At 48.5% G+C, this 24,104-nt stretch overlaps 1 protein-coding gene across 5 annotated transcripts in view; it reads right to left on the minus strand.

The window, feature by feature from the left end:
* TRERF1 (transcriptional regulating factor 1) overlaps nt 1-24,104 on the minus strand; it is a 226,343-nt gene that overhangs the window by 132,391 nt on the left and 69,848 nt on the right. For all 5 annotated transcript variants that reach the window (XM_030796586.1, XM_030796584.1, XM_030796588.1 and 2 more), the window contains exon 3: nt 3,592-3,674. The gene's annotated coding sequence lies outside the window, so the exon portion shown is untranslated. The remainder of the gene's footprint in view (nt 1-3,591; nt 3,675-24,104) is intronic.

Here is a 24,104-nt window from a genome sequence, read left to right on the forward strand (position 1 = left end):
GTCTGACTGTGCAGCTGGTTCAGGAGACCAAAGGCAAGGGGTGTCACTCATCCCTCCAGAGCCTCCAGACTGAGAAGAAGGAAAAAAATCGCTAGGTGCACTGGCTCACGCCTGTAATCCCAGCACTTTGGGAGGCCGAGGTGGGTGAATTAAGAGGTCAGGAGATGGAGACCATCCTGGCCAACATGGTGAAACCCCATCTCTACTGAAAATACAAAAATTAGCTGGGCGCGGTGGCGTGCGCCTGTAGTCCCTGCTACTCGGGAGGCTCAGGCAGGAGAATCACTTGAACCTGGGAGGCGGAGGTTGCAGTGAGCCGAGATCGCGACACAACACTCCAGCCTGGTGACAGAGCGAGACTCCGTCCCAAAAAAAAAAAAAAACAAAAATCAGCTGAGATAGGTCATGAGGTCGTGACAGGCCATCAACTATTTAAGAGATTTTTCAGCTAAGAATATAAGAACATATGGCCATAAAACTTTAAAATCTCTGTATTCTAGAGGTTATATCTATTTTTAATTGTATGCTCCTTAAACTTATCTGTATTTAGGCTTCCCCCAAAATGAATTCTAACAGAAAAAAAAAAAAACTTCGGTAAAAAAAGAATCCATAAACACTAAATATTTTAATACCTTTATTTACCTCCTCTCTAACAGAACTAATCAGCAGCAGATAATATATTTGTTATGAAGATAGTTAATTTCCTAGATTAAACATGCACATAAAAACATAAAGGTGACAATATTTGGCAATATATGACACTAATAAAGGTAACATTTATTGGGCTAGCCACTGGGCTAAGCACTTGACTCGGATCACCTCAGTTAATCCTTACAGCAAACCTATAAAGTAGGTGCTATTCTTATTTCCATTTTATAGATGAGCTTATAAATGAGGAACCTCATTACTGTAATCTAATATTCACCAACCCAGAATTTGAGTTCAGTGTTTACTCTGGCTATTAAAAGGTTGAATAAGCAAATTAGAAATTCAGCGGGATTTCAGAAGGTGTATTTAACCTACTAGAAGGTCCTACGTTTTAAGACATACTGAAAAACAGATGCTAACTGCTTCCAACGGGATGTGTTTGGGAAGATCCTGCCTGACACTATACCACATTAAAACACTTGAAGATTCAAACTTTTACTAGTTAAGGTTGAGTGTCCTCTCACTATTATCCCCAATGACTGGTCCAAGTTAGTAAGGTATTATTCTACTTCTACGGGTGGTACAGTATGGCGGATGTCAGCTGCGGCTCCCAAGATCTATTTCCCTCCTCCCCTGACAAAGTGTCCAGAACTCTACACACCCCCAGCCTCCCCACAGCCTGGTGCAGAAGCCAGTCTGGTGCAGAAGCCAGCCTGAGGATCAACTGACCCAGGGAGGAAGGAGTGGAGAGATTTAAAAAAAAAAAAAAAAAACCTGGATGGTTTAGGATACTGCTGAGCTGCTGGTTCACACCCACCCTGCAGTCCACCCTATCCCTGCACGTCACAGGTACATGAGCTGATTAATCAATTCATTGTGCCGTGGGAGCCCCTAAGTTAAGTTTTCTGGTATTCAGAATTAGGATTTTTGGTAGTCAGCCTGAAAGAATCCAAACTGATAAATGGGAAACAAGAGCTTCTATGGCCTGAATGTTTTGTGTCCCTCCCAAATTCATGTGTTGGAATCCTAATCCTCAAAGTGATAGTATTAGGGGTGGAGCCTTTGGGAGGTGATCGGGTCTTGAGGGTGAAGCCCTCATGAACAGGGTTAGTGCCCTTATTCAGGAGGCCTGAGAGAGCTCTGGTCCCTTCCATGATGTAAGGACACAAGAAGTTGTCAGTCTGCAACGTGAAAGCGGCCCTCACCAGAACCTGACCATACTGGCACCCTCATCTCAGACTTCCAGCCTCCAGAACTGTGAGAAATATGATTTGTTGGTGGTTATAAGCCTCCCCATCTATGGCATTCTGTTATAACAGCCCAAACAGACTACGATGTGTGTGAATCCACAGTCTCTTCCTGGCACTTACTCAGATTTTGCTTTATGCTGTTTTTTTGTTTTTTTTTTTAAACTGTTTCAAATGTTTTGTGTTGTTTTTCCCAAGAAAATGTAACGGGCTTTCAAGAAACACTTTCATGAATTAATGAGTGGCCTTGGGCAAATCCCTTGACTTCCCTGGGTCCTTTCAAGTCTGAAAAGGACTGGGATCTCCGTTGCTCCTACCATCCCTCACAGCCCGCACGTCTACGTAGCTGACCTCACAATGCACTCAAACATACACAAAAGCCTCTTTTGGTCTAAAGTAGAAACGCCCTTATAATCCAAGTGACCTGCAACTCTTGACTTTGTGAGACTGTTCCCATTCGCTCCGCAGATCCACCCTCCATCCTCCTTCACGCAGCTCTGCCCCACAGAGGCTCTGCCCTCCGGGGACAGCATCCACCCAGTTCCCTTGCCTTCTGGCTCTGACTGAGGCTGCCTAATGGGAGGCACTGGCATCAGGAGATGGGAGATCTGAGGGGTTCAATGAGGATATTTATTCTCTTGGCTCCTTCCTGGCCATGCTCCTGTAGGTTGATTGCATTCCTCTACCAGGGACACCTCTCCAGCTCCTGTTTCCCATCCTGACAGCCAGTCCCTCCCTCCTCCTTCCGGGCACTGCTGGCCCTGGGTGCTTCAGCATCCCTTGTTGGCTTCTCTTAACTCTGCCTGTATCCTTATAAATACTCCCTTCAGTAGACGCTCTTCAATTACCCCATTTGCACGAGCCACGTGTTTCCGACTGGAACCCCGAGACACAATGGCTTTAAAATTAAATCAGAATCAGGCACAACAAAAAAGAAACCGAAGCAATCAATTCTGAGCCTCACATAGGAGGAATGGAAAGTGTGGCACATGCCAAGAAAACAAAACCACACACACCAAAATAATCAAATCAGACACCACCACCCCCCTTCCCCACTGTCGCCAAGAATGTGTGGAGGATGGAGCCATCTCCTGCCGGATCAGGGTTTACACCTGAAATAAAAGCTTAAAATTCTATTTATGCACAAACTACTGACCCTTGAAACAGCTTGTGGGGGGCCCAGCAGAGGAATCATAGCTGTATGCCCATTTTATGGAGGGACAAACTGAGAATGGAAGGGATCGTGAGGCCAGAGCTGATAAAAACGCGAGGAATGCCCCAGGCCAGCTAAGGCTCCTGAGGCCAGCAATCCGCCTCTGGCAGGCTCTGTGCAGCTTCCCACAGTGGGCTTCTACACCACCACTCTCCAGAGATGCATCCCAGACATTTTTAAGTCCTTCTAAACACTTCTAGAACTACCATCCACGGACACCCATTGGATCCTCAACTATTTACAACTCTGCGAAATCAAGAGACACCCTCCGCCCCATTCCAGGAGCTGCCAAAAACCATTATGTGAATCCACAATCCCTGACTATTTCCCAGGGAAAATGTTCTAGAAATTAATGGATGTCCAGGCCCAGAGCAGCCCTCCTCCGCTTCCTGGGGCATTCTCCACACCATGTGGGTCCAAGAAATGGTCTTACGAGTGCTTTGCTGTAAAATGTTCCAACACCAAGAACTCCCGAGAAGCTACCTGTTTGAGGATGAAGAGGCTGAATCTTTCAGGGTCGTCCTGCTTCTGTGTCTTCTTCCTTCAGCATTCTCCACAGCCAGGGCCTGCAGGAGTGACCCAAAGAGCACAGTCAGGACATCTGGCTTCAGCATGGGAACAGTGAGTATCGATCAGGGAGAGGCCGGGGGAGTGACCTGGGATGGAGCCCTGAAGAACCCAGCAGCTGATGGGCCCACCCAGGAGGAGGACCCAGCAAAGGCTGCTGAGGAAGGTCCCGGGGCAGAAGAGGACTTAGGAGACCAAGACGTCCAACTTCATTCTGGTTATTCAGGCTCTAAACCCAAGTCCTCACGGCTTTCCTCTTTCCCTCACACCCCACGTCTAATCCATCAGCAAAGGCCTCCAGCTTCAACGTAAAGTAATATCCAGACCCTCACCATTTCTCAACACCTCCACTGGTACCACTTTGGTCCAAGTGAGCAGAATCTCTCATTAGGTTATTGTGATAACTCCCTAATTAGTTGTCCCATTCCTCCCCTCGCCTTTCTATAACCATGTCTTGGGGGTTGAACTGTGTCTCCCCAAGATTCCTATGTTGAAATCCTGACCCCTGATCTCAGAATGTGGCATATTAGGAGACAGGGTCATTGAAGATGTCATATGAGGAAACAGGGTCATTGATGATATAAATAGTTAAGATGAGATCCTACTGAAGTAGGATGGGGGTTCCTAATCCAAAATGACTCTGGTGTCCTTCTGAAAAGGGGACATTTGGAAGATTGGAGGTTTTCTGCCAGAAGCCAAGAAGCTACCCAGAGTTGGAGAGGGGCCTGAAACAGACCCTTTCCTGGACTCTCCAGAGGAGCATGGCCCTGCCAACACCTTGATCTTGGACTTGCAGCCTCCAGAGCTGTGAGACAATAAATCTGTGGTTTAAGCCACCCTGTGTGTGGTACTTGGTTATAGCAGCCCAAGCTAACAAATACAGCACGCTCCCCAGAGCAGCGTAAGTGATCATTTAAAAATCACTCTTCTGCTCAGAACACTCCTATAGTATTTCATCGGTATCAAAGTAAAAGCCAAAGTCCTTGAAATGGCAACGGTCCACGTGACTTGGCCGGGCCTCTTCCCTGATGGACTGAGACACCTGACCTCTTCTCCTCCTACTCTGCCCTTCCTCCATTTCCTCCAGCCACAATGGCTTCCTCAAACATCCAGGCAGGCTCCTGCCTCAGCCTTCCACATTTGCTCTTCCTTCCCCATCCCTGGAGCACTCTTCCCCCAGGCATCTGTCACTTCCTACAGGTTTCTGCTCTCATGTCCTTTGCAGTGAGGCCCGCCTCCAACCCCGGCCCCCTTCCTAGTCTCCTTCCCTGTTGTATTTCTCTTTGCAACCCTTATCACCACCTGACATTTATTATTTTTTTCATCCCCCTTTCCCCATTTCTCTTAGACTGTAAATTCCCTGAGAGCAGGGACATCATATTATGGTGTGCCCAGAGCCTGGCACATAGTAGGTGCTCAAGAAATAGCTGTTGAAAGACTTTGTATGATGGAATCAAGAAGCCAAGAGAAAAGAGAGTTGCAAGAAGGAGGAAGCTGTCCAGTGACAAAAGCAGCAAAGAGCCCAGACAGATAAGGACTGAAGCGTCCGTTGTGTGTGGCAACGTGGAAGCCACAGGTGACCTGAGAGAGCAGCCCCTGCAGAAGGCGGGAGGCCTCTGCAGCAAACCCACCGGGTCCCTGCTCTGGACCAGGCATAAGCCCCCACCAGTGGAGGCCAGCCTGCGTGGGCTGTGTTAGCGAGGGCAGATTATTTCCACACATCCATCTGTGAGGGGAGGAGAAAAGAGAAGGTGACGCTGAGGGGTGTGAAGGGCTGAGGAAGTTGCTGCTGCAGGACTGAGGCGTGAGGTCCAGGGGCTGCAGGAAGCATGGGGATCCCTGTCCAGGGAGAGGGTTCTCTCTGGTCAGGAGGAAGGATGTCTCTTTCTCTGAGTGCAAGGAAACCAGGTGGGAATGAGCCCAGATGCAGGTCAGCACACAGGAGGGCAGGCAGGAACCTGAGTGGGCTCGCCGTGGAGTAATATTTTCAGTGAACAGAGAAGCCAGGTTGTCTCCTGAGTGGTGAAGGGCAGATAGGAGAGGAGGCTGGGGTGCACGTCCCACTGTGGGTATCAAGTGCGGGCGTGGCCCTAAAACCCAGCACCTCCTGACGTTTGTGCCCTAGGTGGCTCACTCTCTCATCCTAGTCCACACCCTGACTGGAAACAGCCAGCTGCTGGCCAGTATCCCGGAGGGCCCTGCTCTAGCCAGAGGCCATGGTTTCGTAGAGGCACAATCTGCATGGATGTGGGGTTTTCTGTGACAGCCCTCAGTAGCCAGGGTTTAGGAGAAGTTCCTAAAGCTGAATTCAAAGGCCCCAAGCAGTTCCATCTCTTTCTGTGAAGGCTTCATCATTCTCCCGGGCTCCCAGACTCAGAACCTCATACTCCATTCCCCTGATTCCTCCCAGTCACAAAACCACGCCTCTTCCCGCATGAGAAGATTCATTATTCCTTGAGCACCTACTAAGTGCTGGGTGTGTTACAAGTTAAAATCCTCAAACAAGAGTCCTGTGAAGTGTTTTTAGCCTCTATCTATAGACGACAAAACAGGTTGAAAGAGATGAAGTAATTTGCTCAAGGTCACACAGGTAGCAAGTGGCAGAGCTAAGATTTGAAACCTTCCACTTCCCTCTCGTCTTTTCTACATACACTACCACCACCCTAGCCCAAGTCCTCAACATTTCATTCCTAACTCTTGACATGATAAGTGTCTCCTAAGTTACCTCCCAGCACTGCCCATTTACAGTTCACAAATCAAGATGGATCTTCTTACAGCATTGCATTTACTAATCCCGGCCCCATGCTTTGGCTTTGGAGGCTCCTCAATACAGGAACATTCCAAGCTCCACAGCCATCCCTTGGGATCCTTCATAAACGGTGCACATCTCCTTCTTCAATCTTGTTTCCCATGCGTACCTCTGCTCACCCTATCTGTAATCCCCTGCCCAGTCCATGCACCCCGTCAAGTTCCCAACACCCAGCACATTCCTCCCCTGCAGCTCTGCCCTCTGGCCACCCAGCTCCAGCCCTCTCCTGCAGTCTGCTGGGTGGCACCAACCCAGCTTACCAAGCTCTCCTGGCTCTTCTGAGCTCACTGCATCTAGCTTCTCTGGGCAAGAGTTCCCTGTGCCCATGTGGACTGCCAGCTTCTTGAGGGCAATGAATTGTGTACTGAAAATGCTTGCAACTACCCGCTGCTCAACACAGTGTCTCAGTTATTTGACCCACAGAACAATTCGGATGCTCAGGTGATATGATTCCAGAAGTTTTTCAGAAAATGCAGGAGAATCAAGATGGCCAAGTGAAGGGACGCAGGGCCTTCTTGAAGCTGGGAGGCATACCTATTCTGCCTGTGCAGGAGGCACCAGAGTCCAGCACCTCCTAACATCCACTCTAACGGGGAGGAAGACGGCTGGATTTGGCTCCTCCCTCCTCTTCCTGCACCTGCATATTCAAGGTCTTGGTGTCCTTCCTTTGCCACCCTTTCACATGCTTTTGTAGACATAGACAGATATACTCTCTTCTTCCTTCTTCAAGGGAGAGCTTGAAATGTGAGAAATCCAGCTGTGTGGAGAAGCTCATGGTGACTGGCAGAACAGTCAGGGCTGGGCGCCCAGAAGCAGGAAAAAGAATATTCTATTTCTGGGAAATGAGGAGCTGGACTGATCCACTTTGATCACCGGCTACGGACTACCATCTAACAATTCTGGGATTCCCAGAGCCACAAGAGGAAGATGCCTGGGAAAGGTGAAAATCAGCAAAGCACTCAAGGGCCATCTGATCACCCCAGGCAGACAGATAGGCAGATCTGGGTAACAAGCAGCTGAGAGAAAACCACAGGTTTCAAGGGGATGCTGTCACCAAGATGCCCCATGAGAAATCAGGATCTGCCCAAACCAGGGGCAACCAAAGGGGCAGTGTACTCCTTAGGACTTAGCTGAAGTCACAGGAGCGCTGGAGTCAGGCCTGGCATCAAATCCTGACCTCGTCAGCCGGGTCAGCCTTCACCTCTTGGAGGCTGGCTCTGCATGAGTGACTGTGAGGCCTAAATAAAATAAGTGTATAGAAGTATAATATCTAGCACAGGCCTGGCCTTACATAAGGGGTACACTCAGTGTTGCTCCCCTCCCCCTTTCCAGCCTTCAGACCTCACAGCTCTCTCCACTCTTACTAACAGAAACAAGCACAGAGGCCACAGAGCATTTCCCAGCAAGAAGGTTTGCAAAGAAGGATGGCAGAAGTCCACAAAGGAACAAACAGGCCACCCCACTGCTGGTAAGAGAGAAGCGCCGGACCTCGGTGAATGCCCGGGTTTCAAAACACACAAAGCTCCGAGCCTCTGATGGTACCTAAACAGGAAGTTTGTGACAAACTTAGAAAACACACATGCACAATGGCAAGAGGCTGCATGCCACTGAGACAAGATGAAATCCGGCTCTGCTGGGGGCTGCAGGGAGGCACCCTTACCCTGGGCTTCTCCTCACCCCAAGCACGGGAGGGATTTGGGCCAAAATGCGTGGAGCTGCTCTGGTTTCCAAAGCCAGGCTCTGCTCACCCCCTCCTGCTCTCTCTCCCACCCCTACCCACTCAGGCATCTAGGACATCAAGCACTCCCAACAGCTGGCAGAGGCCTGGTGACTGAGGTGTGTAGCGGGGGACCATTTTTCAGCTGGGAGATCTTTGCACAGAAAGGGGAAGTGACATGCAGAGGTCCCGCAGAGCTCCCGTCCCCGATCTGATCTCCATCTGGCTGCCCAGCCAGCGTCTGTATCATCGGGCCCTTTAGCATTCCACAGTGGGGTCCTCAGCTGCCATCTCCTTCCACTTTGACATCCTGCCTGGCCTTAACATTTTTACTTGCATTGTTCACACCAGTATGGGACTCGATAACTTCAGTTCATTTATCTGAAAGTGCAGGCAAATGTGGACACAATCTGTGTCTCATCTCAAGTAGAGGACAAACTTGGGAGATTGTTCACAATCTCCCAAGTGCCTGTGGAATGGGCCCTGCGTCCAGGCAGTATATTTGGTGGCTGTGCTCCAGTAAATACTCGGTAGATTAATAAACAACATCAGTACCTTCCTATTGCACCTCCCCAACCAGGTTATGTCCCACTTGTCTCTGAGTCACCCTCAGCAAGGACGGGTCCCTCTACCCCTCCTGAGTGGAGGGCCCAGCTGTAAACTCAGTCTCCTGATGGTTGGCTCCTCGGCGCCCCCACACTCAGCACCTCCCGCAGTGGTTTCCTCGCCCCCCCAAGTTAGGTTCCTTTTTTAAAAAAATGACTCATTTAGGAAGAGACAAAACCAAGAGCTTCAATGGTAAAGATAAAACGGCAAGCACCAAGACTCTAAACACCTCCCACTCCATGTAGAATTTAGATCCGATAAAGCTTCCCCAAACTGGACCTCCTAATTTGGAACTTACGGTATGTACAATTCTTCTAGCAAAGACACTTCCAGTAATGTCTCAATGTTTCAGCATCTTCTTTACAAATAGAGATGGCCCCAGGACTCCAGGCAGTAGTTTTTACAAAATGAGGGAATGAGAAATTAAAGATTAAAGTCCACGCTTTGGACTTCTGGGTCAAAAAAGTAATTATTTGATGTTTTACTACATTTATGATTCTAATTTATTGATTTCAGGACATAGGCACTATATCACAGGCCTAATGAGAATTATGGGGAGTTTTTTAATTAAAAAATGACTTCTTGGTATGTAAGAAGTTTATGACATTTGTGCACAGTATCTGAAAGGAATGAAATTATATGATACAATACAGAGAATCGTAACATTTTAGGGCTAAAATGAGCAATTAAGATGACCCGAATCCAGGGGTTCCCAATGTTAGCTGCATTTCTGAAAAATTCCCAGGCTCCCCAAGATTCTGACACATTCGGTCTGGAGTGGGGCTCTGACATCAACTGTTTCCTTTTATAAGTTTCCCAGTGATTTTAATGTGCCTACAGGGCTGAGAACTGCTTATCTGCAGATAAGAAGGCTGGGATCTAAAAAAAACTGAGGATGCCGGGCACGGTGGCTCACATCTAGAATCCTAGCACTTTGGGAGGCCAAGGCGGGTGGATCACTTGAGGTCAAGAGTTCCAGACCAGCCTGGCCAACATGGTGAAACCCCATCTCTACTAAAAATACAAAAGTTAGCCAGCATGGTGGCAGGTGCCACCCAGCGACTCAGGAAGCTGAGGCAGGAGAATCGCTTGAACCTGGGAGAGCAGAGGTTGCAATGAGCCAAGATCAAGCCACTGCACTCCAACCTGGGCAACAGAGCGAGATTCCAACTCAAAAAATATAAACAAACAAACAAACAAACAGAGGAGTCCAAAACTGCACAGTCAGTCAGACCCCAAACCAGAACTGAATCTAAAATCTGCACCCCCACCCAGTCTGGTTCTACACGTTTGCTCAGGTTTTGGTATTCACAGATTTGCTAAAACTTTTTTTTTAAACAAACAAAAGAGGGGACTAACTAGGGCTGCCAACTTTTGTTTTGTCAAGCAAAGGTATTTTACAAATATCCACCAGTTATCATACTATCACCACTTCCTGATGTGTCTCTTGTCTATTTGCATACCTGCTGCCCCCTCTGGCCCAGTCCCCACCCAGGAGGTAAAATTTCACAATATCTGGCCCCGCCCACTGTTGCATTCGCCTTCACTCACCCTGCTCCTTATGACAAATCCAATCAAAACCCAGGCCTAAAAACTTCTCCATCTCTTCCTTCTCTAACTCCAGTTTCTGAAAGTCTCTTCTGTAACCACAAACTACTTCCCAGTCCCTCTAAACCTACCCTTCACCTTCCTCCTGACCTCCACATGAAAACATCTGTACAAGCCATACTAACAGTTTTGCTATGCCACACACATTATCCCTTCCAAATGTCTCCCTTATCAATGATATACCAGCAACTATTCAAAGAGGCTGCCTCTGAGGAGCAGAATTAGGGGGCAAAGGATGGATGCAGGGGAAGGGGGGGTCTCTTTATACCCTACCATTCGAATTTGGGAAAGCATATATTCTTTTCAATGGACACAAATCACACATACACACATACACACAGCAGGTTACAAAATGTATCTTTGATTTGCTTCTGTACTTATAAAAACACAGAAAATTGTCTGGGAAGTATACACACCCAGGTTCTAAATGTAAACGATATCTGAGTGGTGGGATTATGGGTGACATTACTTTCACTTCCCTTTCCTCTTTGTTATCTTTATTATGTTTTATTTACATAATAAAGAAAAAATAATAGCTCAAAACCTGAACCAGAGCTGGGCATGGTGACACATGCCTATAGTCTCAGCTACTTGGGAGGCTAAGGCAAGGGAATCACTTGAGTGCGAGTCCAGCCTGGGCAACATAGCAAGATCCTATCTCTTTAAACAAAAACCATGAACCAAGGCATTATCTGATGTCTGAAACCTACATAGTTTAAAAAGCAAAGGCACTAGAGCAGGTCACAGACCGGCATAGAGAATTATCTCTTTTCTGTAAAATGAAGGGTCTTCCCCAGCCAGGCCCTCCTGGCTTCTGTGTGTGGCCTGGGTCCTGAGTCTACCACTGCCATTGACCCCAAGTCACCCCTTGGCCCTGCCAGCCCCCAAGAACAGATGCAGAAGAGATGCCCTTGCATAGGTATAAAGCCCCTTCCAGAGCCTCTCTGGCCTCCTGAGGTCACCCCCAACCAGCTCTCCCTGGCCCCTGAGGAGGACCCACTATCCTCTCCTGAGTGTCTCCTCTGAGCCCTGGTTATCTCTGTTTTCCTCTATGTTTTTCCCAGGCTATGGTCCCCAAGCCTTTCTGAGCCTCTGCAAAGGGGAGCAGCCACATACAATCCAAGTAACCCTCAGGCCCACAACCTGTAAATCAGGATCCCAGAAACTCTTTAGATGGAGTGCAAACGCTGGGATTCTCCACAGTCCCCACGGCTCCCTGATGTTTTACAAGGCAGAGAAGAGGGCTGGCAGAGTGCTCTAGGCAGCAAGAACAGAACTGAGACTTCAAAGGCCTGGAGGTCAGAGGGTAGGTGATGTGTTCAGGGAAGTAAAAGGCATTCAGGATAACTGGAGTGTCTCTGAGCATGTCCAAGGCCTAGCAGAGAGAAAACTCCAAGGAAACTTACCAAAATTCACAAGGGCCAGCAAAGAAGGGCCTAAACAAAGAACTCTCAATCTTTCACCTGCTGTGTCTCCTTCCAAATGCTTCCTCACTTGATCTACCCTTCCAGTGTCTAGGAGGATCTAGGCCAACAGGAGTAGGTGGCAAAATAGGAATAGAGAAAAAAGAAATGAGATTAACCAGCCCCACAGGTCCTCCCAGTGCAGCGGTTCCCGAGGCTGAGAGACCTGATGCTCAACCCCCTCCTTGGCATCAGCTCCAAAGGCGAAGGACATTTGCAATGTATCCAAACTTCTGGGGCTCTCGAGGTAGCTTTTTAAAGAACTTTGAGACTTCAAGAGTGCCAAAACACAGATTGGCGTGCTCAACCAGATGCATCTGTGACCTGTATGAGGCCTTCTGGGGAACCCTACAGAGCTGGACTAGCATTCAGCCCCTGCCCTATAAGAAGGAAGCCATTGGCAATTCTGTCTCCTTAAATCTCCCCCTGCATTGTGCTTGTATATGGCAAGCTCATCTGCTCAGGGGGAAATCTTGCCCTATAGAAGCGCTGTTCTGTTTAAGTAGCGGGTATGTGCCTGTCTTCCCAACCTCAAAATCTCAACTAAGGCGGGCGCAGTGGCTCATGCCTGTAATCTCAGCATTTTGGGAGGCCGAGGAGGGTGGATCACTTGAGGTCAGGAGTTCGAGATCAGCCTGGCCAACATGGTGAAACCCCGTCTCTACTAAAAATACAAAAATTAGCCGGGCATGGTGGCAGGTGCCTGTAATCCCATCTACTCAGGAGGCTGAGGCATGAGAATCACTTGAACCCAGAAGCCAGAGGTTGCAGTGAGCCAAGATCGAGCCACTGCACTCCAGCCTGGGTGACAGAACAAGACTCGGTCTCAAAAACAAAAACAAAAACCCCTCAACTAGACTGTAAGCTCCTGCTAGAGTCAGCTCTAGCTTCTGTTCTTCATTTGCTTTAAAGAAAGCCCTCCCTGTTGGCTTTCGTTGAGCTCTTACTAACCAAGTAGAAAGCCAGTTCTCAAATCCATCAGCTCCTACACGAGGCTTCTGTCCAACAGCTACGGCTCTCACTGGGCTGTGGTGACAGTTCTCTCCAATGGAGTTCCTTCAGGACTCAGAGTGGCAATGGCTTCCCCCCACAGGACCATTCCCCTATGAGCACTTAGAGTACAGTTTCTGGGTGCTGTATCCTCTCAGTCAGTTCCCTTCCCCCTAACTGACTTAAAAGTCTCCTCAACTAAACCTTTTGAGTGAAAGAAAACTCACAACCTAGGATTTGCACCTAAGAAAGCTGGATTCTCATTGGAGACTTTGGAGATGTGCACACTCAAAACAGCCAGATAACATCCCAAGGGATGGCAGAGAATCACCTGCCACCAATGCCTAATAGAGATATGGAGAGGGCTGAGAAGGTCTTAGGGAGGAAGTGAGATCTGAGTTGGGTCTCAAAAAATGGGTTCAACAGGGTCAACTGGAGAGGAAGTAGGAAGACCATCCGAAGCAGTGGGCCAGCACACACGTGGCACTGACCACAGGGTGGGTGGGGCCCCACTATGGAGGAATGAGACCCTGAGTCAGGCAAAGGGTAAGAGTGTGTGTTTGGGAGTCAGTCAGAAGTGGTCTGAGCTCAACTCTACCTCTGGCTAGCTGAGCAACCGGGTAGCTTGCTAACCTCTCTCAGCCCCGCATTCTTCCTCAGTAACAGGATGAAGACAAGGATAATCAGGGTACCCATGCTATGGTTGTTGAAAAGATTTAATGAGAGGATGCACATAAAATGCCGTCAATAAATATAATTTGTTATTCTTGCTACAGTCAAAATACCAGTGGCCATCCTGCTGGTGCAGCCGGGGCACTTTTTTCTTTCTAACAACCACAGTGTTGTGAAGAAGGGAGCGCTGGTGGACTGGGCACATCCTGAGTCACCTAAGAAGGGGAAGAGGCTGGGTGCGGTGGCTCATGCCTGTAATCCTAGCACTTTGGGAGGCCCAGGTGGGTGGATCACCTGAGGTGGGGAGTTCAAGACCAGCCTGACCAACATGGAGAAATCCCATCTCTACTAAAAATACAAAATTAGGCTGGGCACAGTGGCTCACGCCTGTAATCCCAGCACTTTGGGAGGCCAAGGCGGGTAGATCACAAGGTCAGGAGATCAAGACCATCCTGGCTAACACGGTGAAACCCCGTCTCTATTAAAAATACAAAAAATTAGCTGGGTGTGGTGGCGGGCGCCTATAGTCCCAGCTACTCGGGAGGCTGAGGCAGGAGAATGTCATGAACTCCAGAGGTGGAGCTTGCAGTGAGCCGAGATGGCGCCACTGCACTCCAGCCTGGGCAACAGAGTGAGACTCCATCTAAAAAAAAAAAAAAAATTAGCCTGGCGTGGTGGCACATGCCTGTAATCCCAGCTACTCAGGGGGCTGAGTCAGGAGAATCGCTTGAACCTGAGAGGCAGAGGTTGCAGTGAGCTGAGATTGCACCATTGCATTCCAGCCTGGGCAACAAGAGCAAAACTCTGTCTCAAAAAAAAAAAAAAAAAAAAAAAAAAAGGCCGGGCGTGGGCGTGGTGGCTCACGTCTGTAATCCCAGCACTTTGGGAGGCCAAGGTGGGCAGACCATGAGGTCAGGAGATTGAGACCATCCTGGCCGACATGGTGAAACACTGTCTCTACTAAAAATACAAAGATTAGCTGGGCATGGTGGCACGTGCCTGTAATCTCAGCTACTCAGGAGGCTGAGGCAGGAGAATTGCTTGAACCAGGGAGTCGGAGGTCGCAGTGAGCCGAGATGGCGCCACAGCCCTCCAGCCTGGCAACAGAGTGAGACTCTGTCTTTAAAAAAAAAAGAGGAAGAAGAAGAAGATGAAGAAGAAGAAGAAAGGAAGAAGAAGAAAGAAGAAAAAAAAGAAGAAAGAAAGAAAGAAGAAGAAGGAAGAAAAGAAGAAGGAAGAAAAGAAGAAAGAAGAAGAAGGAAGAAAGAAGAAGAAGGAAGAGGAAGGAAGAGGAAGAAGAGGAAGAAGAGGAAGAAAAGGAAGAAGAAGAAGAAGAAGAAGAAGAAGAAGAAGAAGAAGAAGAAGAAGAAGAAGAAGAAGAAGCAGCAGCAGCAGCAGAAGCAGCAGCAGCAGCCTGCTAAGCCTTAGAATGCACAGCTTGCCCCTACACACTCTGTTCTCTGCCCTTCCTGGACCACTGGCTACATCAGCTGGGCTCTCTGGGCTTCCAGCTGGATTTAGTTAAAGTGAGGGCATTTATTCCCCCTTCCTCCTCTTCACCACAGTTTGGCAATGGTTGTGTCTTGTTACCATCACAGCTGTTGTCGAGGCCCTTTCTACCCATCCCTGGGGCTCCTTCCTTCTGGCCGAGGGGAGGTAACAGCTTCCCACTGTTGTCAGCTCTGGGGAGCCTCACCAGCCTTGGATGGTTTCCCTCACCATGCCCACACATCTGTAAATAGTCCTCTCCAGTTAAACCCTCTGTGTGCACCAGTCATTTCCTGCCAGAGCTCTGACTGACAGAGCAAGACCTACATCTACCTACCAGATAGATGGGGCTGAGAGGACAGCCTGGTCCTACCCTCACCCCTGCCATCTCCTCAGAGGTAGAAATGTGAATGGCAGTGTTTAAGACATAAGCACCTGGCTAGGTGTGGTGGCTCACACCTGCAATCCCAGCACTTTGGGAGGCTGACATGGGTGGATTGCCTGAGTTAAGGCATTCAAGGCCACTCTGGGCAACATGGTAAAACCCTGTCTCTACTAAAAAAATACAAAAAATTAGCCGGGTGTGGTGGCGTGCACCTGTGGTCCCAGCTATTCAGGAGGCTGAAACATGAGAATTGCTTGAACCTGGGAGATGGAGGTTGTAGTGAGCCAAGATTGCACCACTCCAGCCTGGGCAACAGAGCAAGATTCTGTCAAAAAAAAAAACAAGACATAAGCACCAATGTGTTTTGCCCAAAACCAATTATATGGGAACTTAACACCCCTGGAAGCTGGAAGAAACCTAGGAAGCTCAGGGGAAAGCGACTGTCCCAGCCCAGGCAGGGCCTTCTGTGTTCTTCCAAGTCCATCACAAAATGGGGCGCCAACAAAGTCACAGGCTCTAGATGGGTGCCTGGCATATGGTAGGCACTTCATAAACACCTGTTCATGAAGATGCCTTCTGGCTGAAGATGCAAGCCCGAAATCCAAGAGATCCTGCAGAACTGGATACTCCATGAAAGCCACCGCTCTGTGGGGCAGCTCCGGAGCCCCCCTTTGCTCATCATCCCATGCACATGAAGCTCAGAGGAGCCTCTTCATTATCCACACAAATGCTAGTTCCTCCTCTCTTAGCAAGAAATGCCTGAGGCTGACAGCTGCCTCGCCACCTCTCTTGCTGATTTCGCTGCTCCTCATGCCCTCACAGGGCCAAACACAGCCTTGGTTTTGTGCAGTCCAAAAGCATTTATTAAGTGCCTACTGTGTCCAAGCACCATGCCAGTCACTAAAGTTCCAAAGGCGATTAAGACAAAAGTCTCAGGGTCCAGGGACCATGAAGACCAGGAAGGAGGAAGGCTACACACTGACTGACTAAAGAGGATTCTCAAAGATGGGTGAAGAAGCCTGAACTAAACTGGTCTTGAAGACTGTGGCTGTGATTACTACAGGGGGCTGTGATCACTACGGGGGGCTGTGATCACGATCACTATGGGGAAGGAGGGAGAAGGTGCAGGAGGTGTAAAGAGGGAAGTGGGAGCCTGGAGAACCACTGGGCAAGGGCATGCAGAAGTGAACTTCACAGGGGCCGGAGCAGATAAGAACCAGGCAAAGGGCTTGTCTCAGATGGGGCCCCCTTGATTCAAAAACCAAGCACATTAAACAGAGAAGAAATGAAACCTGATTAGAAGCTGTCTCCTCCTAGCAGCCTCAAAAGTCACAATGTCCCCCCTTTGGGAAATGTGAAGGCGGTGTGGCTGGGTCTGGGGGAAACTGCTTGTCCTGAAGGGGATGTTTCTCGGCCTACCGCTCACCACCAAGCTCCCCAAGTGTTGGGGTCAGCCCAATCAGTGTGAAGGGGGCCTGGCCACCCCCAGTTCCAGGGCACTGAGCACTCCCACCCCAAACAAAATAAAAACCTTTCACACATGCTTGCTCTTACTTGGAATTCTAAAATTAAACGTTCATTCCTCTCACCTAAAAGGTTTCTCCTTTTATAAGCTAATATGCAAATGCCTTGGAGAGGCTGTCTTAGCAGCCACATATCCGCTTAGCATGAATGCTTCCAGAGGATCGTTCCTGGAAAACAGGCTTTGCTTGAGGGATGTCTGAGAGATGATCTGTGGCTGGGGTAGGGGAGAGACAGGAGTAAGAGGGAGATGCACATGGAAGGCAGAAGGCCGCTCCTGTGCTGAATCAACACCCAGAGGGGCAGAGGGGAGAGGGTTAAATGTTGAAACCTTCATGACTTTTCGTCTAGCTAATTTTTTTTTTTTTGAGACGGAGTCTCGCTCTGTCGCCAGGCTGGAGTACAGTGGCGTGATCTCAGCTCACTGCAACCTCTGCCTCTCAGGTTCAAGCGATTCTCCTTCCTCAGCCTCCCGAGTAGCTGGGACTACAGGCATGCGCCACCATGCCCAGCTAATTTTTGTATTTTTAGTAGAGACGGGGTTTCACCATGTTGGCCTGGATGGTCTCAATCTCTTGACCTCATGATCAGCCCACCTCAGCCTCCCAAAGTGCTGGGATTACAGGTGTGAGCCACTGCACCTGGCCTCCTCTAGCTAACTTTTAAAAAATAAAAACAATTTTTTTTTTTTGAGACGGAGTTTTGCTCTTGTCACCCAGGCTGGAGTGCAGTGGTGCGATCTGAGCTTACTGCAACATCTGCCTCCCAGGTTCAAGCGATTCTCCTTCCTCAGCCTCTCGAGTAGCTGGAATTACAGGTGTGAGCCACCATGACTGGCTAATTTTTGTATTTTTAGTAGAGACGGGGTTTCACCACGTCAGTCAGGCTGATCTCAAACTCCTGACCTTAGGTGATCCACCTGTCTCGGCCTCCCAAAGTGCTGGAATTACAGGCGTGAGCCACTGTGCCAGGCCTAAAAATAAAAATTTAATTAGCATACCAAAAACTTCACTCTTTTTTAAAGTGTACAATTCACTGATTTTTAGCATAGTCACAAGGTGGTACAACTATTACTATGACTACTTTATTTCAGGACATTCTCGTCATCCCAAAGAAACCCCATACCCATTCGCAGTCACTCTCTTTTCCTCTCTTCTCCTGACAGCTGCTTTCTATCTCTATGGATTTGCCCATTCCGGACATTTCCTATAAATGGGATTGTACACCATATGGCCTTTTGTGACTGGCTTCTTTCACTCAGCATAATGTCTTCAAGGTTCATCCATGTTGTAGCATGTATCAGTACTCCAACCGTGTTTATGGATGAATAACATTCCATTGTATGGATATACCACATTTCATTTATCCACGAAAATACTTTGTAAAGGACAGAACAAATGATGCTGTCAGCATCTGTGGGGCTGCTTGGGCAGTATGAACACTTATAAATCATCCTTCTCTGCCCCTTCTACCAGGAATCATGGGCACCGTCCAAACCCTCCCTACCCAGTTGTATGGATTTTCCAAACACACAGTGGCTCAGGATAGCAGCCCTGAATCTCACAGGCCATGACAGAAATAACTCAAATTCCTTCCAAGGGAATGTTCAGTGCCTCTCAGATTGTGTTATATACATCTCCATGGTTGGTCCTGGTAACCTAAGATGGAAGTGGCAAGGGCAGCACCGGCTTTAGGGACATGCAGCCTGTGCAGTCTCACAGGACCCCACGCTTGCTGAATGTGCTCTTGTCACCATCTTGAAAGTCTTAATGATTTTTAATCAAGAGGCCTCACATTTTCATTTGCACTGAGCCCAGTAAATTATGTAGCTAGTTCTGGGTAAGAGGCAAGGGATTGGGAAGGGGGAAGAATTTGCTGATCTTCCCAAAGCTAGTGGGACTATTACTGCTGTGTTATAACAGCTCATTGGCCAGGTTGAGGGGCAGGTGAGGGGTTGAAGGGAGGTGGAGATAAGTGGATGAGGGGTACCAGCTTCCAAAGAAAGCCCAAGACCACATCTTCCTACCCTGAGGGCTGAACACTTGGCTGGTAAGGCCTCCCCAAAACAGCCAGACTAGCTGAAAGCAAACTTGATAAGTCAAGGCGATACAGGCTCAGACTGTCAAGCAGAGGGAACTCAAACTGAAACTTGTTTGATCTTGTGATCGCTTATAGGTTGAGACCAAGAAGAAAAAAGAAAAAAAAAACCCATTTACTAAAGTAACCGGCACTGAGAAAACTTTTTAAATATTCACTTTTTTTAACTGTCACCTTTATTTTCAGCTTATCAAGAAAGTCACGGTTTCATCAAAAAGCTGATATTCAGTCCAAAGAGGGCAGAATTTCAAATGCAGAGGTCTACACGGATGTCAGTACTAGAAGGGACCTTGGGAACAACCTAGATCACTGGCCCTTGTCTGTCTGAGGCAAGGACCCCTGAAGCCCATCTGCACGGATCCCTAGGAGAGTCGATGCCTAGTCCAATTCTTATTCTATACATGAGGAAGCTGAGGCTGAGAGAGGGGAAGTAACTGTCCAAGGCCACCCACAAAAAAGGGGCAGGACCTAAACCTGGGAGCTTTCAGCTTCCCCTCCCAACCTCCCAATTTTATGAACACAATCAAAATTTATTTATTGTAGGCTGGGCCGGTGGCTCATACCTCTAATTCCAGCACTTTGGAAGGCCAAGGCAGGCAGATCGCTTGAGTCCAGGAGTTCGAGACTAGCTTAGACAACATAGTAAGACACTGTCTCTACTAAAAATTTTTTTTTAAATAGGCAGGCTTGGTGGCATGCACCTGTAGTCCCAAGTTGCTCAGGAGGCTGAGGTGGGAGGATCAATTGAACCCAGCAGGTAGAGTCTGCAGTAAGCCGTGATGGCACCACTGCACTCCAGCCTGGGTGACAGAGTGAGGGCTTGTCTCAAAAAAAAAAAATTTTTTTAATATATTTTGTGTGTACCGCCCCCCACAGTCTTTCCCTGGGTCCTCAGCTCATCTTCTAGTACATGTCTTTTCCTTGCCAGAAAAGGGAGTCTAGGCATGGTAGGTACAAGGACCATGCAGGATGAATGGAGCTCGGGAAATGTTGCCAGCCTACCACGCCAAAGAGATGGATCCACATGGCCAGAGCAAAGCAATGGAGTCTCCACCTCCCCAGCCCATTGTGTCCTTTTCCTATAGAGGAGACTAACCAAATCAAACCATCCTTAACACCAAGTGCCCGGAGGCCTTTCATTTCCATTTGTGTTTACCTTTCCTTCCTCCCCTCCCTGCCACCTTTGCTCCCTTCCTTCTGTCAACAGATAGATACTTACTATGTGTCAGGCATGTATTATTTATTTATTTATTTGTTTGTTTATTTGACAGAGTTTCGCTCTGTCACCCAGGCTGGAGTGCAGTGGCGCAGTCGCAGCTCACTGCAGCCTTGACTTTCCAGGCATCAACAATCCTCCCACCTCAGCCTCCCAAGCAGCTGGGACCACAGGCGTGCGCCACCACACTTGGATAATTTTTGTATTTTTGGTAGAGACAGAGTTTCACCATGTTGCCCATGCTGGTCTTGAAATCCTGAGCCCAAGCAATCCACCCACTTTGGCCTCCCAAAGTGCTGGGATGACATGGGATTACAGGTGTGAACCATCATGCCCAGCCTGTGCCAGGCATGTTCTAGGTGCTGGGGACAGAGTAGTGAACAAAACAGAACAAGTTTTGGTGTTTACGTTCCACAGGGAGGAAACAAAGAAAGAGTTAAATAAATATCTATATGCCATGCCAGACGGTGATAAAGGCTCTGGAGAAAAGGAATACAGGAGGAAAGGGATCGAGAATGGTGAGGAGGGAGGGCGTTTTATCTATGACGGTTGGGGCAGGGGTCTCTAGAGGAAGAGTGGAGTTCAGCCATGCAGATACCTGGGGAAAGATATTCCAGGCAAAAGATCAGCAAGTGCAAAGGCCCCGAGGTGGGAATCTCGAGAACAACCAGGAGTCCAGTGTGGTAAGAGTGAGGAGGAGGGGACAGGTTAGCAATGTGAGGGGTGTGCGGGGGTGGTGAGAGCCAGGGCAGACAGGCCCTGAGGCCACAGCTAGGCCCTTGGACTTTTCTCTGGGGGAGATGGAGCATGCAGGGCTCTGAGCCAGGGAACAACTGACCTGACCAAGCCTTAACAGGACTTCCCCGACCACTGCTATTACCAGGCAGCCTGTGTGGGGCACGCCAATGAGAGGACTAGACTCAGGAGCCAGGCTGAAGCCCAGCAGAGCCTCTAAGCAGTGTGTGATGCTAATAAAAACCCTTCCCTTCTCTGGGCCTCCATATTCTCCTCTGTGACATGAGAAGGTCAGGTTAGATGATATTTTATGTCTTTTCTTCAAAAGTCCTATTTTCTGACCCTAAGACTGATTGCCCAAAGAGTCTAAAAGTCTCACTCTCTGACTTGAGAGAAAGTAGGGAACAGCAGCCAAGTTCGAGAAGCCCCCAACAATTCCCCACCGCCAGCCCCACCTTGTAGCAATTTCTCACTCCCCAAAGGGCATGGCTCTCTAGGGAAAAAGGTCCAACCCAGGAAACAGCCACGTCAGCAATGTCCTCTAAAGATTACAAAGGGCAACCACTAAAGATAGCACAGCCTCTGCACGGGCTCCAGGGTGGGGTTGGGCCCACAGAGGGGCCACATCAGCAGGCACCACTACATCTCTTCTGCCCAGGCTGCCACACTCTCGTCCTGCCTCCTCTGCTTCTGTCCTGGGAGAAAGAAAGTTAGGGGTTTAAGAATGGAAACATCCATTTCCATGAGGATTCTCTTTGTATCACACATCATCAAACTGAGTCAGAAAGCAAGACTCAAATATCTTCCATCAGGCTGGATGAGCAGGGTTTGTCTCTCCCCCATCAGACCGGGAGGTCCTGGAGAACATGAACTGTTTCACCATCAGACTGAATTCATCCTGCACCTCCTCCTATGCCTTCCCCCTCAGACGGGGGCTCCCTGAGGACAGAGGCTGTGTCTCCCTAACAGATTGGGAGTCCCTGATGGCAGGGGCTGTGCTGCCCCCATTGGACTACAAGTTCCTGGAGACAGGGTTTATCTGCCTCTTTCCCTCTGTCACCTCAATGCATCCCATAAGGCGTCTCAGTATTTGGTGGTTTCTTAAAACAAGGTGCTGGTCCAACCAGCGCCTAGTTTTAAGAAACCACCAAATACAGGGATTGGACCACCCACCCAGGCATAAGACCTTGTGATCCCTAGCCATTAACCTATCTGAATATGAAGCTCCATGCTGAATGAAAAGAAATTAAAAATCAGCTTCACCTAACGACTTCCTAGTAAGACTGTTTATAGGGTCGGATCAAAGGCTGTCCTCATTTTATAAATAGCTGTTTCTGGTGACTGTGGTGAGGCTGAGCTGAAATGCACCTTGAGGACCAAGAGCAGGGAGCCCACCAGCCCAGCCCTGATTGAAGCTGGGTTCTACAACCATCTTCTCAGCTTTCAGGATAAGGAGCCCATCTCAGAGAGGCAGGGCCACTCCTCCCTCAACGGAGGAGGGAAGGGTGGATGAGGAGGGAGGGGAACTGGCTCAGCACAAGCTTCAGCACCTCCTGGGAGAAGCAGAGCCCACCCCAGACTCGGGGAGAAGCATTCAAGCACAGGAGGGCTCACAGAGGCCATCAGAGGCTCCCCTGGAATCTAGCGTGCTGGCTGTTCTTGGCAAAGGGTTTCCACAGGACTGAACAGGAGGGGCAAGAGTGCTGAAACTGCCAATGGCTGAAACCAATAATAATAATCATCACAATTAGAATAGCTAACACTTAATGGCACTATTCTAAGCACTTTCCCATACTCAGTTAATCCTCATTACAGTGCTAATACTATTCCCATTTTATGGACAAGGCAACTGAGGCCTGCTCAAAATAATGAACAGGTGAGGAGTGAGGAGTGAAGATTTCAACCCTTCAGTGTGGTTCCCAAGTGTGGTACCCAAATCCTTGGGTATTTCTACGGTTCCTCAGAGTCTCCAAGGTTGGACATGGAAGGCCACCCAGAGACGGGCATCCTGAGGGCACAGGAGACTCACAGCACAACAGGGTCTCACCATGTGGGGAGCACGGACACACTGAAAATGCCACCTGATGCATCAATGACCCTTTCAGAGCCTTTCAGCCTCAGGTTAAAACATTCTATCTCCTGTGTCTAGAGTATGCTTAAGAGAAAGAGTGATCCTCTTAGCAAAATCCTTCTCAAAGACATGATTAAAAAAAAAAAAAAAAAAAGCTGCCAAGCAGAAGGCAGTAGGGTGGAACCAGTGGTCACTGACAGGTCTCACCTCTCACAATCTGAAAAGTTAGGACACAGGGTACTGACGTATTTTAAAAACAGTGTGCTGGTTGCACTTAACTAAAATTCTCCATGTTTTTCCTAGGCCTCCACACCTTTTCAGGTGAAGTTTTTCTGAATGTAAATCAGTGAGTCCCACTGTGCCATAAAAGAGTGTCCAAAAAGTCTGAAAACAGAAGGAAACAGTGGATTCGAGATGCTTTTTTTTTTTTCATATTAACAACCAACATCCCACGTACATTTGAACGTGGGATTTGGGGCTAAAATAGGGAGCTGTCCTCTGCACTGAAGGACATTTAGTAGCATCCCTGGCCTCCACCCACTAGATGCCAGTAGGATTCTCCTTCTTCTCCATCTCCCAGAACACGGCAACTGAAATGTCTCCAGACATTGCCAAATGCCTCTTGGGGCTTGCGGGGTGGGGTGGGTTTGGGGCAAAATCACTCCCAGTTGAGAACCACTGCTTTGTGTTTAGATAAACATCTGAAAAGTTGTCTGGAGGTTGGGGCAAAAAACATATTGATAGCAAGACCCTGGCTCTCCAAAAAATAAAAAAATTAGCTGAGTGTGGTGGTGCACACCTGTAGTCCCAGCTACTAGGGAGGCTGAGGTAGGAGGATTGCTTTAGCTCAGGAGGTCAAGGCTACAGTGAGCTGAGATTCTGTCCCTGTACTCCACTGCACTCCAGCCTGGGTGACCGAGTGACACCTTGTCTTGAAAAACAAAAACAAAAACATATTGAGCATAGTTTTGAAAATGTAACTCACATACTGTTTAAATCCAAATGTATCCTATTTCTCCTGACTTCTTGGACACTGTGTACTTGAAAATCT

The sequence above is a fragment of the Nomascus leucogenys genome, chromosome 17 (genome assembly GCF_006542625.1).
Source record: "Nomascus leucogenys isolate Asia chromosome 17, Asia_NLE_v1, whole genome shotgun sequence".
NCBI classification, from domain to species: Eukaryota; Metazoa; Chordata; class Mammalia; order Primates; family Hylobatidae; genus Nomascus; species Nomascus leucogenys.